Below are 18,545 nucleotides of genomic sequence, written 5' to 3'. Positions count from 1 at the left end.
AACATGGTTGTATACAGGGAGTACCAGGTAATAACATGGCTATATACAGGAAGTACCAGGTAATAACATGGCTATATACAGGGAGTACCAGGTAATAACATGGCTATATACAGGGGTACCAGGTAATAACATGGCTATATACAGGGAGTACCAGGTAATAACATGGCTATATACAGGGAGTACCAGGTAATAACATGGTTATATACAGGGAGTACCAGGTAATAACATGGCTATATACAGGAAGTACCAGGTAATAACATGGTTATATACAGGGAGTACCAGGTAATAACATGGCTATATACAGGGAGTACCAGGTAATAACATGGCTATATACAGGAGTATGAGGTAATAACATGGCTATATACAGGAAGTACCAGGTAATAACATGGCTATATACAGGGAGTACCAGGTAATAACATGGCTATATACAGGGAGTACCAGGTAATAACATGGCTATATACAGGAAGTACCAGGTAATAACATGGTTATATACAGGGAGTACCAGGTAATAACATGGCTATATACAGGGAGTACCAGGTAATAACATGGCTATATACAGGAAGTACCAGGTAATAACATGGCTATATACAGGGAGTACCAGGTAATAACATGGCTATATACAGGAAGTACCAGGTAATAACATGGTTATATACAGGGAGTACCAGGTAATAACATGGCTATATACAGGAAGTACCAGTACCGAGTCGATGTGCAGGGGTATGGAGTAATTGAGGTAGCTACACTCTTAGAATAAGGGTTCCAGAAGGGTTCTTCGGCTGTCCCCATAGGAGAACCCTTTTAGATTCCATGTAGAACCCCTCTGTAGAAAGGGTTCTACATGGAACCCAAAAGGATTCTACCTGCAACCAAAAAGGGTTCTTCATAAGGTTCTCCTGTGGCGATAACCGAAAACCCTTTTAAAGTTATAGATAGCAGGGGGTGTTTTTTCTAGGGAATCGCGGCAAATCCGTGACAGGATCTTTTATTGCGTATTCGTGAGTACGCACATTTTTGCAGTATCTCGCGGGAATTTGGGACTTCACAAATTTTCTAATGCCGAAACGGGAATAGATACATACCGGTAATTAAATCAGAGTTAAATGCCAAAAACATGATATTTGCAATGTCATTAAGATTTTTTTTTTTTTTAAACACAAAAAACATCAATAGCTACTACAATGTTAATCATGTTGATTGTTTCATGAGTTCAGTAGCATTTGCTTGATTTTGTGGGCCCACGACTATGTTGTATCGATATTAGCTAGCTAGCAAACAATAGCATGCTAGCAATGCTAGTCACCATAGACTGCTACATGATAATCAGCTCGTGTTAGCTACTAGCGTTAGCTACTTAGCTAGCCAGTTTAGCAGCTTCTAGTCCATTGGAAACAGATGCAACCCTGCTGGCTACGTGGCTAGCTAGATGACCAGTGGTGACAGTGAGGTTCATATGAAATTCAAGGCTTTAATAAGTGCCATCATGCAAGAATAGCAAGAGAAATGCTGGTTGATGAGCTAGCTAAATTAGCTAGCAAGATAGCTATAACAGGTCGGCTACCAGTGTGCTTGCACAAAGGCATGAATACACATATCAAAGTCAAGAAGGCATGCAGAACAGACTGCCTCTTTGGGACAGGACTGCACCATCTAGCTAGCTAGTAGAGGGGTACAAAAAACGCCGGTACACAGATGCATAGCTCATACAAATATATTTCGTTTTTAGTCAATGACAATACTTGTTGCAAAGTAAATACCTGCTTCAATTATATATCTGATTGCATCGCATACTAGTGAATAAAATCTCTAGGGACTCAACCAACATCAATCTTGTGAAGATATACATTTATGATAGCTAGTGACCGAGGATGATAAAACCCGGTGATCGCTAGATGTCCTTGTATACCCATATTTAGATCATATACACTTGATTTTTTCCGTCAGTTACTGTGTGAATGACAAGCCCCATTCAATTTTCTTTTGGCGGTATCTATAATAATCCTTAACAGATAATTTGTCTTCATGAATAGTTTCATTTGAGCTTGGTTGCATCTCCCATCTTAAAGTATAAGAAGGTATTTGATATCACAAATGATTTCCATTTCTCCTGGACTGCCATTTCTCATTTCGTTAGCCCCGACTCGCCCCCAGATATGCAAATCAGTTGTCAAATCAGTTTACATAGAAAATACATAGATGTATTTTTATTTTTTTAAATGTCCCAGATTATGTTAATATACAAATCATATTCAATAGTGACATTTTACACCATTGCAGCAAGTTAGTGGACTCTTATCAAGTACTGTTGAAAACACTGTGATCTGTGGGTATACAAGCTAGTGGACTCTTATCAAGTACCGTTGAAAACACTGTGATCTGTGTGGGTATACAAGCTAGTGGAATTTTGGAGCCCACTGTATGTACATATACAGTACCAGTCCAATGTTTGGACACTACATGATTCCATATGTGTTATTTCATAGTTTTGATGTCTTCAGTGTTATTCTACAATATAGAAAAAAGTACAAATCATTTAAAAAAAACCTTGAATGAGTAGGTGTGTCCAGACTATGGACTGGCACTGTATATATATATATATATATATGTATGTGTATGTATGTAAAAAAGTACAAATCATTTAAAAAAAAACCTTGAATGAGTAGGTTTTTAAAAAATGATTTGTACTTTTTTCTATTCTTGTAGAATAACACTGAAGACATCAAAACTATGAAATAACACATATGGAATCATGTAGTGTCCAAACATTGGACTGGTACTGTATATGTACATACAGTGGGCTCCAAAATTATATATATGTGTGTGTGTGTGTGTGTGTGTGTGCGTGTGTGTATTTATATGTGTATATATATACACACACACATACATATTTATGTATGTATGTATGTATGTATGTGTGATGGGATGTATAGACATTATGGACAGTATGTGTATAGAATATGTAGTATAGAATATGTAGTATAACTGTATAATACGTAGGGTAGAATAGTATATATAGAGCTATAGCTGAATAGGATGATATTGACTAGAATACAGCAAATACATATGAAATGAGTAAAACAGTATGTAAACATTATTAGGCCTACTACTGTTGTGTCGTCTGCAAACTTGATGATTGAGTTGGAGGCATGCATGGCCACGCAGTCATGGGTGAACAGGGAGTACAGGAGAGGGCTGATGCATGCACCCTTGTGGGGACCCTGTGTTGAGGATCAGCATAGTGGAGGTGTTGTTTCCTACCTTCACCACCTGGGGGGAGGCCCGTCAGGAAGTCCAGGACCCAGTTGCACAGGGCGGGGTACAGACCCAGGATCCCGAGCTTAATGATGAGCTTGGAGGGTAATTATGGTGTTGAAGACTGTTCTGTAGTCAATGAACAGCATTCTTCCTCTTGTCCAGGTGAGATGTGGCAGTGAGATGGCGATTGTATCGTCTGTGGAACTATTGGGGCGGTATGCAAACTGAAGTGCGGGGTAGGGCAGGTGTGGGCAAACCTTTTTAGCTCGAGAGCCACATTGGGATTTTGAAATTCAACGGAGGGACGCATTTTTTTTGGGGCGACCAATTGTTTTGTTAAAATCAATTTGCGGGGGCCTCCCGAGTGGCACAGCGGTCTAAGGCACTGAGGCGTCACTACAGACCCGGGTTTGATCCCAGGCTTTGTCACAGCTGGCCGTGACTGGGAGACCCATGAGGCTGCGCACAATTTGCTCAGCGTCGTCCGGGTTAGGAGAGGGTTTGGTGGGCCGAGATTTCCTTGTCCCATCGCGCTCTAGCAACTCCTGTGGCGGGCCGGGTGCATGTACGCTGACACGTACGCCAGGAGTTAGTTCAGTGTTTCTTCCGACACTTTGATGCGGCTGGCTTCCGGGTTAAGCTGGCATTGTGTCAAGAAGCAGTGCGGCTTCGCTGGGTCGTATTTCGGAGGACGCACGGCTCTCGACCTTTGCCTCTCCTGAGTCCGTACGGAAGTTGCAGCGATGGGACAAGACTGTCCCACAAGGGGTAAAATGTCTCGTTGGCTGGATTGAAGGGCCCGGTGGGCCGGTCATGGCCCACGGGCCGTACTTTGCCCCCCCCCCACCTCCCCGGGTCAAGGGTGTCAGGTAAGGTAGAGGTGATATGATCCTTGACTAGTCTCTCAAAGCACTTCATGATGACAGAAGTGAGTGGTATGTGGCAATAGTCATTTAGTTCAGTTACCTTCGCTTTCTTGGGTACAGGAACAATGGTGTGACATCTTGAAGCATGTGGAGACATCAGACTGGGATAGGGAGAGATTAAATATGTCCGTAAACACTTCAGCCAGCTGGTCTGCGCATGCTCTGAGGACGCGGCTAGAGATGCCGTCTGGGCTGGTGGCCTTGCGGTATTACGTCGGTCACGGAGAAGGAGAGCCCACGGTACTCTGCAGCAGCCTGCTTCCGTGGCACTGTGTTATCTTCAAAGCGGGCGAAGAAGGTGTTTAGCTTGTCCGGAAGCAAGACGTCGAGGTACGCGACGTGGCTGGTTTTCCCTTTGTAACCCGTGATTGTCTGTAGACCCTGCCACATACGTCTTGCGTCTGAGTCGTTGAATTGTGACTCCACTTTGTCTCTGTACTGACCTTTTGCCTGTTTGATTGCTTTACGGAGGGAATAACTACACTGTTTATATTCGGCCATATTCCCAGTCACCTTGCCTTGGTTAAATGCGGTGGTTCGCGCTTTCAGTTTTGCACAACTGCTGCCAACTATCGACTCCCTGAGGGGCCCCCCCGGTGTTCAGGTTCAACGTGGCGGATGTGTTGTTGCCTACCCTCACCACCTGGGTGTCGGCCCGTCAGGAAGTCCAGGATCCAGTTGCAGAGGGAGGTGTTTAGTCCCGTGGTCAACCCTGATAGACTTTCTTGTTTTTAGATGTTTAAAATCCATTTTTGCCGTTTCTGTTTCTGTCATAGTGTCTGCTAAGCGCTGGTTTAAAGCACATTCATATTATATTGTGTGACTCGTCCTTTATTTAACCAGGAAAGACCCTTGAGATTTGAAACGTGTTGAAATAGCTGTATCAACAACGTTGTATGTCCGAAGCTAGGTTTTCAAGCATCCCTTCTCTCTTTAACTCAATTCTAACTCATTTAATGTTACTCATTATACAGTATGCCATTCATATGTCAATAGCATTTTCACGCCTTTTTGGGTTTTTTTTTTTTTTTTTCCTTCCAGCATCCCCTGAGCTACCCGGCAGGAGGACCGCTCGCTCCAGACCCAATGTGCCCAGGAAGGAGGAAGTGGTGGAGTCTTTGCCCTCCCTGAACACAGAGGTGTGGAGCTGGGGCAGGGGGCAAGAAGGACAGCTGGGCCACAGAGACCAGCTACCCAGGCTCCAGCCGTTTTGCATCGAGAGCCTGAACAAAGAGGAGGTAGTGAAGGTAGCGGCAGGAACACACCACTCCCTGGCCCTTACTGCACAGTGTCAGGTAAAACACAGTCCCCATCATCACACTCACAGTTCCCTTATCCTGTTGCCTTATCCTGTTGCCTTATCCTATTGCTTTATACTATAGCCTTAGCCCATTGCCTTATCCTGTTGCCTTATCCTGTTGCCTTAGCCTATTGCTTTATACTATAGCCTTAGCCCATTGCCGTATCCTGTTGCTTTATACTATTGCCTTATCCTGTTGCCTTATCCTGTTGCCTTATCCTGCTGCCTTATCCTGTTGCCTTATCCTATTGCCTTATCCTGTTGCCTTATCCTGTTGCCTTATCCTGTTGCCTTATCCTATTGCCTTATCCTGTTGCCTTAGCCTATTGCTTTATACTATAGCCTTAGCCCATTGCCTTATCCTGTTGCCTTATCCTATTGCCTTATCCTGTTGCCTTATCCTATTGCCTTATCCTGTTGCCTTATCCTGTTGCCTTATCATGTTGCCTTATCCTGCTGTCTTATCCTGCTGCCTTATCCTGTTGCTTATCCTGTTGCCTTATCCTATTGCCTTATCCTGTTGCCTTATCCTATTGCCTTATCCTATTGCTTTATACTATTGCATTATACTATTGCCTTATCCTGTTGCCTTATCCTGTTGCCTTATCCTGTTGCCTTATCCTATTGCAATATACTATTGCCTTATCCTGTTGCCTTATCCTGTTGCCTTATCCTGTTGCCTTATCCTATTGCCTTATCCTATTGCCTTATCCTGTTGCCTTATCCTATTGCCTTATCCTGTTGCCTTATCCTATTGCCTTATCCTGTTGCCTTATCCTGTTGCCTTATCCTATTGCTTTAGCCTATTGCCTTATCCTGTTGCCTTATCCTGTTGCCTTAGCCTATTGCCTTATCCTGTTGCCTTATCCTGTTGCCTTATCCTATTGCCTTATCCTGTTGCCTTATCCTGTTGCCTTATCCTGTTGCCTTATCCTGTTGCCTTAGCCTATTGCCTTATCCTATTGCTTTATCCTATTGCTTTAGCCTATTGCCTTATCCTGTTGCCTTATCCTGTTGCCTTATCCTGTTGCCTTATCCTGTTGCCTTAGCCTATTGCCTTATCCTATTGCTTTATCCTGTTGCCTTAGCCTATTGCCTTATCCTATTGCCTTATCCTGTTGCCTTATCCTGTTGCCTTATCCTATTGCTTTAGCCTATTGCCTTATCCTGTTGCCTTATCCTGTTGCCTTATCCTGTTGCCTTATCCTGTTGCCTTATCCTATTGCCTTATCCTGTTGCCTTATCCTATTGCCTTATCCTGTTGCCTTATCCTATTGCCTTATCCTGTTGCCTTATCCTGTTGCCTTATCCTGTTGCCTTATCCTGTTGCCTTATCCTGTTGCCTTATCCTGTTGCCTTAGCCTATTGCCTTATCCTATTGCTTTATCCTGTTGCCTTAGCCTATTGCCTTATCCTATTGCCTTATCCTGTTGCCTTATCCTGTTGCCTTATCCTATTGCTTTAGCCTATTGCCTTATCCTGTTGCCTTATCCTGTTGCCTTATCCTGTTGCCTTATCCTGTTGCCTTATCCTATTGCCTTATCCTGTTGCCTTATCCTATTGCCTTATCCTGTTGCCTTATCCTGTTGCCTTATCCTGTTGCCTTATCCTGTTGCCATATCCTGTTGCCCTATCCTGTTGCTTTATACTATAGCCTTAGCCTATTGCCTTATCCTATTGCCATTTTAGCATTGTATTTATTTGATTGCCTCTCTCTTCCTACGAATTTAGAGGAGAGACTGTTAAGAAGTTATGACGTGAACAATATAGCATTTCGTATCTAATATTGTAGCGTCCTATAAATTGAGAGACCGGTGTGTAATATAACAAGGCTTTATCCCTCCCAGGTGTTTTCGTGGGGCAGCAACAGATCCGGCCAGTTGGGACACATGAACAGCCCCACTACCATGCCTCAAAAGGCCAAGGTGCTCTAAACGACATTTACCTACTGTAGAGTGAATATATTCTTGTCTTTTAGTTATTTTCATGGTTATACTGTGCTGCTGGTCTAGCCTGGTGGTCTAGCCTGGTGGTCTAGCCTGCTGGTCTAGCCTGGTGGTCTAGCCTGGTGGTCTAGCCTGCTGGTCTAGCCTGGTGGTCTAGCCTGCTGGTCTAGCTTGGTGGTCTAGCCTGGTGGTCTAGCCTGGTGGTCTGCTGGTCTAGCCTGGTGGTCTGCTGGTCTAGCCTGGTGGTCTAGCCTGGTGGTCTAGCCTGGTGGTCTAGCCTGCTGGTCTAGCCTGGTGGTCTGCTGGTCTAGCCTGGTGGTCTAGCCTGGTGGTCTAGCCTGCTGGTCTAGCCTGGTGGTCTAGCCTGCTGGTCTAGCCTGGTGGTCTGCTGGTCTAGCCTGGTGGTCTGGTGGTCTAGCCTGGTGGTCTAGCCTGGTGGTCTAGCCTGCTGGTCTAGCCTGGTGGTCTAGCCTGCTGGTCTAGCCTGGTCTAGCCTGCTGGTCTAGCCTGGTGGTCTAGCCTGCTGGTCTAGCCTGGTGGTCTGCTGGTCTAGCCTGGTGGTCTGCTGGTCTAGCCTGGTGGTCTGCTGGTCTAGCCTGCTGGTCTAGCCTGGTGGTCTGCTGGTCTAGCCTGGTGGTCTGCTGGTCTAGCCTGGTGGTCTAGCTTGGTGGTCCCAGATCTATTATCTGCTGCAAAGCCAATTCCTACGGTTATTGTCATGCATTATATTTGACATGTAGTTGGCTTTACCCTGCTGCTAGTGTTACCCTGCCACCAGGTCCCTCACACTCTGACAGCGCCTGGCTGATCTCTGTGTGTGTGTGTGTGTGTGTGTGTGTGTGTGTGTGTGTGTGTGTGTGTGTGTGTGTTTTGACCTCCAGATGTCAGAGGGTCTGCGTGTGTTTGACCTGGCAGCAGGGCAGAGCCACAGTGTGTTCCTGGCTGATGGTGACTGCTGCCAGCCCATCCTCTTTTACAGCGGTCAACAGGTCAGTAATGTCCTCTAGCAGAGGTCAACAGGTCAGTAATGTCCTCTAGCAGAGGTCAACAGGTCAGTAATGTCCTCTAGCAGAGGTCAACAGGTCAGTAATGTCCTCTAGCAGAGGTCAACAGGTCAGTAATGTCCTCTAGCAGAGGTCAACAGGTCAGTAATGTCCTCTAGCAGAGGTCAACAGGTCAGTAATGTCCTCTAGCAGAGGTCAACAGGTCAGTAATGTCCTCTAGCAGAGGTCAACAGGTCAGTAATGTCCTCTAGCAGAGGTCAACAGGTCAGTAATGTCCTCTAGCAGAGGTCAACAGGTCAGTAATGTCCTCTAGCAGAGGTCAACAGGTCAGTAATGTCCTCTAGCAGAGGTCAACAGGTCAGTAATGTCCTCTAGCAGAGGTCAACAGGTCAGTAATGTCCTCTAGCAGAGGTCAACAGGTCAGTAATGTCCTCTAGCAGAGGTCAACAGGTCAGTAATGTCCTCTAGCAGAGGTCAACAGGTCAGTAATGTCCTCTAGCAGAGGTCAACAGGTCAGTAATGTCCTCTAGCAGAGGTCAACAGGTCAGTAATGTCCTCTAGCAGAGGTCAACAGGTCAGTAATGTCCTCTGTAGCAGAGGACAACAGGTCAGTAATGTCCTCTGTTACAGAGGTCAACAGGTCAGTAATGTCCTCTGTTACAGAGGTCAACAGGTCAGTATGTCCTCTAGCAGAGGTCAACAGGTCAGTAATGTCCCCTGTTACAGAGGTCAACAGGTCAGTATGTCCTCTAACAGAGGTCAACAGGTCAGTAATGTCCTCTGTTACAGAGGTCAACAGGTCAGTATGTCCTCTAACAGAGGTCAACAGGTCAGTAAGTCCTCTGTTGCAGAGGTCAACAGGTCAGTAATGTCCTCTGTTGCAGAGGTCAACAGGTCAGTAATGTCCTCTGTAGCAGAGGTCAACAGGTCAGTATGTATGTCCTCTGTTACAGAGGTCAACAGGTCAGTAATGTCCTCTGTTACAGAGGTCAACAGGTCAGTAATGTCCTCTAGCAGAGGTCAACAGGTCAGTAATGTCCTCTAGCAGAGGTCAACAGGTCAGTAATGTCCTCTAGCAGAGGTCAACAGGTCAGTAATGTCCTCTGTTACAGAGGTCAACAGGTCAGTAATGTCCTCTGTAGCAGAGTTCAACAGGTCAGTCATGTCCTCTGTAGCAGAGTTCAACAGGTCAGTCATGTCCTCTGTTACAGAGGTCAACAGGTCAGTAATGTCCTCTGTTACAGAGGTCAACAGGTCAGTAATGTCCTCTGTTACAGAGGTCAACAGGTCAGTAATGTCCTCTGTTACAGAGGTCAACAGGTCAGTAATGTCCTCTGTTACAGAGGTCAACAGGTCAGTAATGTCCTCTGTTACAGAGGTCAACAGGTCAGTATGTCCTCTAGCAGAGGTCAACAGGTCAGTAATGTCCTCTGTTACAGAGGTCAACAGGTCAGTATGTATGTCCCCTGTTACAGAGGTCAACAGGTCAGTATGTATGTCCTCTGTAGCAGAGGTCAACAGGTCAGTATGTATGTCCTCTGTTACAGAGGTCAACAGGTCAGTAATGTCCTCTAGCAGAGGTCAACAGGTCAGTAATGTCCTCTAGCAGAGGTCAACAGGTCAGTAATGTCCTCTAGCAGAGGTCAACAGGTCAGTAATGTCCTCTAGCAGAGGTCAACAGGTCAGTATGTCATCTAGCAGAGGTCAACAGGTCAGTATGTCCTCTAGCAGAGGTCAACAGGTCAGTAATGTCCTCTAGCAGAGGTCAACAGGTCAGTAATGTCCTCTAGCAGAGGTCAACAGGTCAGTAATGTCCTCTAGCAGAGGTCAACAGGTCAGTAATGTCCTCTAGCAGAGGTCAACAGGTCAGTAATGTCCTCTAGCAGAGGTCAACAGGTCAGTAATGTCCTCTAGCAGAGGTCAACAGGTCAGTAATGTCCTCTGTTACAGAGGTCAACAGGTCAGTATGTATGTCCTCTGTTACAGAGGTCAACAGGTCAGTAATGTCCTCTGTTACAGAGGTCAACAGGTCAGTAATGTCCTCTGTAACAGAGGTCAACAGGTCAGTATGTATGTCCTCTGTAAAGCCCAGTTTAGATACAACAGACGAGATGTGACACAACGGTCGTAATGAGTTTGTTCTACAACAGTTTGCTTCGTCTGAACGGTCTAGTTTTAGAAAGTCTCACGTTCGGCTGCTGAATTTCCCAAAATGCATTATTACATTTGAGTAATTTAGCAGACTTACAGGAGCAATTAGGGTTAAGTTCCTTGCTCAAGGATACATCAAAATATTTTTCACCTTAGTCGGCCCGGGGGTTTTGAACCAGCGATCATTCGGTTACTGACCTCTAACGCTCTTAACCACTATGCTACCTGCCGCCCATATCGTATCTTGACCGAAGACTTACAGCGAGACGGGTCCCTTTGGCCAATCAGAGAACAGCGCGCTGACGTTCTGTGTTCAGCCAAGCAGCTAGCTTGCTAGCTAGCCAAGTGGACACCTAGCTAGCTGTTTTGTTGCAGTAGTAGCTAGCCAAGCGGACACCTAGCTAGCTGTATTGCTGCAGTAGTAGCTAGCCAAGCGGACACCTAGCTAGCTGTGTTTCTGCAGTAGTAGCTAGCCTACCGGACACCTAGCTAGCGGTATTGCTGCAGTAGTAGCTAGCCAAGCGGACACCTAGCTAGCTGTATTGCTGCAGTAGTAGCTAGCCAAGCGGACACCTAGCTAGCTGTATTGCTGCAGTAGTAGCTAGCCAAGCGGACACCTAGCTAGCTGTATTGCTGCAGTAGTAGCTAGCCAAGCGGACACCTAGCTAGCTGTATTGCTGCAGTAGTAGCTAGCCAAGCGGACACCTAGCTAGCTGTATTGCTGCAGTAGTAGCTAGCCAAGCGGACACCTAGCTAGCTGTATTGCTGCAGTAGTAGCTAGCCAAGCGGACACCTAGCTAGCTGTTTTTCTGCAGTAGTAGCTAGCCAAGCGCACACCTAGCTAGCTGTATTGCTGCAGTAGTAGCTAGCCAAGCGGACACCTAGCTAGCTGTTTTTCTGCAGTAGTAGCTAGCCAAGCGCACACCTAGCTAGCTGTATTGCTGCAGTAGTAGCTAGCCATGCGGACACCTAGCTAGCTCTATCGCTGCAGTAGTAGCTAGCCATGCGGACACCTAGCTAGCTGTAATGCTGCAGTAGTAGCTAGCCATGCGGACACCTAGCTAGCTGTAATGCTGCAGTAGTAGCTAGCCATGCGGACACCTAGCTAGCTGTAATGCCGCAGTAGTAGCTAATCATGCGGACACCTAGCTAGCTGTATTGCTGCAGTAGTAGCTAGCCATGCGGACATCTAGCTAGCTGTATTGCTGCAGTAGTAGCTAGCCAAGTGGACACCTAGCTAGCTGTATTGCTGCAGTAGTAGCTAGCCAAGCGGACACCTAGCTAGCTGTATTGCTGCAGTAGTAGCTAGCCAAGCGGACACCTAGCTAGCTGTATTGCTGCAGTAGTAGCTAGCCTAGCTTGCTGATATTTCTCTACAAAGTGCATGTATTCAGTTTGCTACAACATAGCGGCGGCAAAGTAGCCTAGTGGTTAGAGCGTTGGACTAGTAACCGTAAGGTTGCAAGATTGAATCCCCGAGCTGACAAGGTAAAAATCTGTCGTTCTGCCCCTGAACAAGGCAGTTAACCCACTGTTCCCTGGTAGGCCGTCATTGTAAATAAGAATTTGTTCTTAACTGACTTGCCTAGTTAAAATAAAGTTAAAATAAAAATAAATAGCATAGCTTTGTTTCAAACTATGATCACACCTGGTCTTCTTACTCTGGGCTCCCGAGTGGCGCAGCGGTCTAAGGCACTGCATCTCAGTGCTAGAGGCGTCACTACAGACACCCTGGTTCGATTCCAGGCTGTATCACAGCGGTCTAAGGCACTGCATCTCAGTGCTAGAGGCGTCACTACAGACACCCTGGTTCGATTCCGGGCTGTATCACAACCGAGCCATAATTGGGAGTCCCATAGTGTGGCGCACAATTGGCACCAGCGTTTTCCGGGTTTGGCCGTCATTGTAATATACGAATTTGTTCTTAACCGACTTACGTAGTTAAATAAATAAATAAATAAATAAAACAAAATGAATGTAAATGCCTGGTCTGCTGTTCGACAACCCAAAATTCTAAAACTGGCTAGTCTCGTCTCGTGTTGTCTAATGTATCTGAACCGGACTTTACATGTGTGTTGTAATACTGTATAAGTTAAGTGTTGTGTCTTGCGACGTTAAACACTGAGTGTACAAAATATTAGGAACACCTTCCTAATATTAAGTTAGGAAGGTGTTCAGAACAGCCTCAATTTCGTCTGGGGACGTGGACTCTACAAGGTGTCGAAAGCGTTCCACACAGGGATGCTGGTCCATGTTGACTCCAATGCTTCCCCACAGTTGTGTCCAGTTGGCTGTGCGTCATTTTGGGTGGTGGACCATTCTTGATACACACGGGGAAACTGTTGAGCGTGAAAAACCCAGCAGCGATGCAGTTCTTGACACAAAACCTCCCCTTCATCTACACTGATTGATGACATCAATAAGGGATCGTATCTTTCACCTGGATTCACCTGGTCAGTCTGTCATGGAAAGATCATGTGTTCCTAATGTTTTGTCCACTCAGTGTACATTGTAGATAGTATTTTGAACCACGTTATGCAACTCTAAAAGAAATGTAATTGTTTTACATTGTGAGAACTAATAGATTGTTTCATTTCTGTATTTCTTCTGTTTTTGTTACTGTACATGTAGAGTCATTTTTCAGTATCTGCTGAATCAATAGCTTTCCGGAGGAGTCTCTTCCCCCTTCTGCTGAAGCCGTGTGTGTGTGTGTGTGTGTGTGTGTGTGTGTGTGTGTGTGTGTGTGTGTGTGTGTGTGTGTGTGTGTGTGTGTGTGTGTGTGTGTGTGTGTGTGTGTGTGTGTGTGTTAGCTGGGTTGGTGGTGTGTGTGTGTGTGTGTGTGTGTGTGTGTGTTTTTTTCTTCTTCTTGTATAGTCAGTGAACGTATAACAGGAATGCCTTTATAGTTGAACAAATTTCCCTATGGGAACAATAAAATATTTATGAATGAATTCAGATGATGGAGACCATACCTGAGAAACACATACCTGGGACAGGGTCAACTGAGAGCTCTCCCTCTATGACTGACACTTATACCCTCAGACCTGTCCTACTGCCCTTCTGTATGAACGTGAGTAGAACACAATCACTACCTCTCTATAATATGTGGGCAGTCTTCCCGTGTGGCTCAGTTGGTAGAGCATGGTGTTTGCAACGCCAGGGTTGTGGGTTCGATTCCCACGGGGGCCAGTACAATTATTATTTTTTTTAAATGCATGAAATGAAATGTATGTATTCACTACTGTAAGTCTCTCTGGATAAGAGCGTCTGCTAAAAAAATGACTAAAATGTAAATGTAGAAAGAACGTTTTTACCCCTAACGAGCTTCAGCCCAGCTTGAACGAAAGGTAAAATCCCTCAACATTCCTTTTACCCCAGAACACTTCGACAGGTGTTGGGACCTGTCGAAGAGATCCAGGAGAATGAAAAAGGAGCACTTTTTTTATTAGTAACTGTCTGTTCGTTTCCCCTGTTAATAAATCAATCAGATTAATGCGGAAACAAGAGTGCTCCTTTCTCTTGATTTGTATAATGTATTATACAGTGGGGGGGAAAAAGTATTTTTTATAAAATCCCTCCTGAGATGTGTGCAAACCTGGTGGCCAACTACAAGAAACGTCTGACCTCTGTGATTGCCAACAAGGGTTTTGCCACCAAGTACTAAGTCATGTTTTGCAGAGGGGGTCAAATACTTATTTCCCTCATTAAAATGCAAATCAATTTATAACATTTTTGACATGTGTTTTTCTGGATTTTTTTGTTGTTATTCTGTCTCTCACTGTTCAAACAACCCTACCGTTAAAATTATAGACTGATCATTTCTTTGTCAGTGGGCAAACGTACAAAATCAGCAGGGGATCAAATACTTTTCCCCCCCACTGTAACATACCAGTAACTTGTCCCCTGAGACTTGGCTATAGACTCCTACCAGTAACTTGTCCCCTGAGACTTGGCTGTAGACTCCTACCAGTAACTTGTCCCCTGAGACGTGGCTGTAGACTCCTACAAGTAACTTGTCCCCTGAGACGTGGCTGTAGACTCCTACCAGTAACTTGTCCCCTGAGACTTGGCTGTAGACTCCTACCAGTAACTTGTCCCCTGAGACTTGGCTATAGACTCCTACCAGTAACTTGTCCCCTGAGACGTGGCTATAGACTCCTACCAGTAACTTGTCCCCTGAGACGTGGCTATAGACTCCTACCAGTAACTTGTCCCCTGAGACTTGGCTGTAGATTCCTACCAGTAACTTGTCCCCTGAGACTTGGCTGTAGACTCCTACCAGTAACTTGTCCCCTGAGACTTGGCTGTAGACTCCTACCAGTAACTTGTCCCCTGAGACTTGGCTGTAGACTCCTACCAGTAACTTGTCCCCTGAGACGTGGCTGTAGACTCCTACAAGTAACTTGTCCCCTGAGACGTGGCTGTAGACTCCTACCAGTAACTTGTCCCCTGAGACTTGGCTGTAGACTCCTACCAGTAACTTGTCCCCTGAGACTTGGCTATAGACTCCTACCAGTAACTTGTCCCCTGAGACGTGGCTATAGACTCCTACCAGTAACTTGTCCCCTGAGACGTGGCTATAGACTCCTACCAGTAACTTGTCCCCTGAGACTTGGCTGTAGATTCCTACCAGTAACTTGTCCCCTGAGACTTGGCTGTAGACTCCTACCAGTAACTTGTCCCCTGAGACTTGGCTGTAGACTCCTACCAGTAACTTGTCCCCTGAGACGTGGCTGTAGACTCCTAGGCTAACTCCGTAAGAGCCTACAGTCATGTATCTGGGCAATATCATAACATGCCACATAAAATATTGCTATGTAATGGTGTTGGTGTCTTCCTGTCTAGATGGGCTACATCAGCAGTGTGTATGGCGGAGGACAGTCCTGTCTAGCCCAGGCTGACCTCAACGTGATGGGGTTCATCTCTGCTCTCCACGAGCTGGCTGCAGCAGACAGGAAGTTCTACTGCAGGCTCAGAGACGTCAAGAAGCGGGTGGTCAGGCCTCTACTGAAGAAAGGTGAGACGAAAGACATACAGACATAGGGATAGGGCTGTTGAGGTAACTGTATTACCCGCCACGCAGGCGGTCATGAGTCATGAAGGCAGTCAAATTCCACTTGATCTTTTAGTCACGGTAATTACTCTTCTCCAAGCTCTGACGCTGCTGATGGTCATTAGTAGCCTACCAAAACTAGCTAACTGCCAGGTACTCAGCACTCTATTGTCCCTCTAATCACTCTGACAGCAATGCAAACGTAATGGAAAACCCTAATCAAACACTTCATGAGAGTCCATGAGCTCATGTTGCGCAATATTTCTATAGGCTATTGCGTGAGAGAATAGAGTGATGGCCTCTAATAAAAGAGGAGGATTTAAATGTATTTTTTTTCCCACTGCTCCTGTTTCCAGACAGGTGCATGATAATGGTCCATTCTGAATGTTGTCCCGTGTGGCTCAGTTGGTAGAGCATGGTGTTTGCAACACCAGGGTTGTGGGTTCGATTCCCACGGGGGACCAGTACGGAATATTTTTTTTTAAATGTATGAAATGTATGCATTCACTACTGTAAGTAGCTCTGGATAAGAGCGTCTGCTAAATGACTAAAATGTAATGTAAAATATATTATTTAGTATATTTAAAGACAAGATTAAATCAAGAATAGTGTGATGGGTGACAATATTAGCCAATCACTTGTGAATTATATATGATCACTTGTGAATGATGCCCAGCATAAAAAACAATGCTTTTTTTTTTTTCAACTTTTTCAAATCATAGTCGCACACCTCATGTAGCCTTGCCCATAGGCCTATATGTTTTGATAAGGTTTGTATCATAACTAAAGTGGCCAAATAACTTCTTCAAATTAAGCACATTAATCCGGTTTACAACGGGTGTAGATCCTAACTGGTGTATATAAAGCAGCGTGTGAGTTTCAAATTTGGGGGAAGATCATTTTTACCTTAAAAATGCACCTTTATAATAAAAGCATAATAATTGCATTTGCGGTCACTTTTTGATAATGGTATTTTTTTCTAATGGAACATTTGCGGTTATGTCCTACTCCCATGTGTGCGTTGCTGCACTTATAATGTGTAGGCCGTCATTGTAAAATAAGATATTTTTCTTAACTGACTTGCCTAGTTAAATAAAGGTAAAACAATTTTTTTTTTAAAGAGTTTATCAACATTTTAAGCCAAACGTTCTGATCTGTTGCGTCAGCCACATTGCGTAAAATCTTTGGGGGGGGGGGGGGATGCTAATGGTTGTATTAATTTGGGATCTATCGCATCCCACAACTGTCCCAGACTATGTTTGGAATATTTATTTCTCGCACAGAATAGAACAGGTCGACTTTTGTACAATGGGGGATAGTAGATTGACGTAGGATAGTGCTTTTGCTGTTCGTTAGGCCTACTCATCTTGTTGGCTGACGAAAAGTAAATGTGGACATTTCTTCCAATATCTGTAATATGCTACCTTGGAATTGGATAATGACGCGCGCAGTTGTGTCTCCGATGTGCCTGTCTTCACTTGTAGCCTGTGAGAAAGACCTGATCACATGATGGAGAGCCATGTGAGTGAGATGTGATTCGGAGCGCTCAGTACTTTTTTTTTTTTAGAGTGCATCGGGGCCACACAAAGGGGATGCCGCTGTGAATTTCTGGGCATTATCAAGTGCTTGTCTCATTGTGAATGAGAGACTGATGAAGTGTGTACAGCCTGCGCAAAAAAAACTAAGCAGAGCTCATGCCTTTCAAGATACTTTTTTCAAATCATCATTTGTCTCATCATGCAGCCTTACAATGTATTAAAAATCTAAACATATATCCCAATGTTTGTAGAACAACTAAAGTTACATTAATAACTCTAAATTAAGCATATAGGAGGACCTATTTCTTTGTTAACCGCTCAACACAGAATAGCTATACACTACCCTTGAAACGTTTGGGGTCACTTACAAATGTCCTTGTTTTCCATGAAAACATACATGAAATGAGTTGCAAAATGAATAGGAAATATAGTCAAGACTTTGACAAGGTTATAAATATATATATTTTTTAAATTTAAATCATAATTGTGTCCTTCAAACTTTGCTTTCATCAAAGAATCCTCCATTTGCAGCAATTACGGCCTTGCAGACCCTTTGGCATTCTAGTTGTCAATTTGTTGAGGTAATCTGAAGAGATTTCACCCCAATGCTTCCTGAAGCACCTCCCACAAATTGGATTGGCTTGATGGGCACTTCTGACGTACCATACGGTCAAGCTGCTCCCACAACAGCTCAATAGGTTTGAGATGCGGTGACTGTGCTGGCCACTCCATTATAGACACAATACCAGCTGACTGCTACCTCCCTAAATAGCTCTTGCATAGTTTGGAGCTGTGCTTTGGGTCATTGTCCTGTTGTAAGAGGAAATTGGCTCCAATTAAGCGCCGTCCACAAGGTATGGCATGGCGTTGCAAAATGGAGTGATAGCCTTCCTTCTTCAAGATCCCTTTTATCCTCTGTACAAATCTCACACTTTACCACCACCAAAGCACCCCCAGACCATCACATTGCCTCTACCATGCTTGACAGATGGCGTCAAGCACTTCTCCCGTATATTTTCATTTTTTCTGCGTCTCACGAATGTTCTTCTTTGTGATCCGAACACCTCAAACTTAGATTCGTCTGTCCATTAAACTTTTTTCCAATCTTCCTCTGTCCAGTGTCTGTGTTCTTTTGCCCATATTTTCTTTTTATTGGCTGAGTCTGAGATATGGCTTTTTCTTTGCAACTCTGCCTAGAAGGCAAGCATCCCGAAGTTGCCTCTTCACTGTTGACGTTGAGACATCAATCTCTCCATAGCCCAGTCTGATGTCTCCACATGCTTCAAGATGGCCACCATTGTTCCTGTACCCAAGAAGGCAAAGATAACTGAACTAAATGACTACCGCCCCGTAGCACTCACTTCTGTCATCATGA

General features: G+C 44.8%; 1 pseudogene; it reads left to right on the top strand.

The window, feature by feature from the left end:
* The window catches only part of LOC106582544 (alsin-like), a 55,272-nt pseudogene that overhangs the window by 17,169 nt on the left and 19,558 nt on the right, over window positions 1–18,545 (top strand).

Source organism: Salmo salar, chromosome ssa21, assembly GCF_905237065.1.
Source record: "Salmo salar chromosome ssa21, Ssal_v3.1, whole genome shotgun sequence".
Taxonomy (NCBI): Eukaryota; Metazoa; Chordata; class Actinopteri; order Salmoniformes; family Salmonidae; genus Salmo; species Salmo salar.
This window is presented reverse-complemented; position numbering and strand designations above follow the sequence as displayed.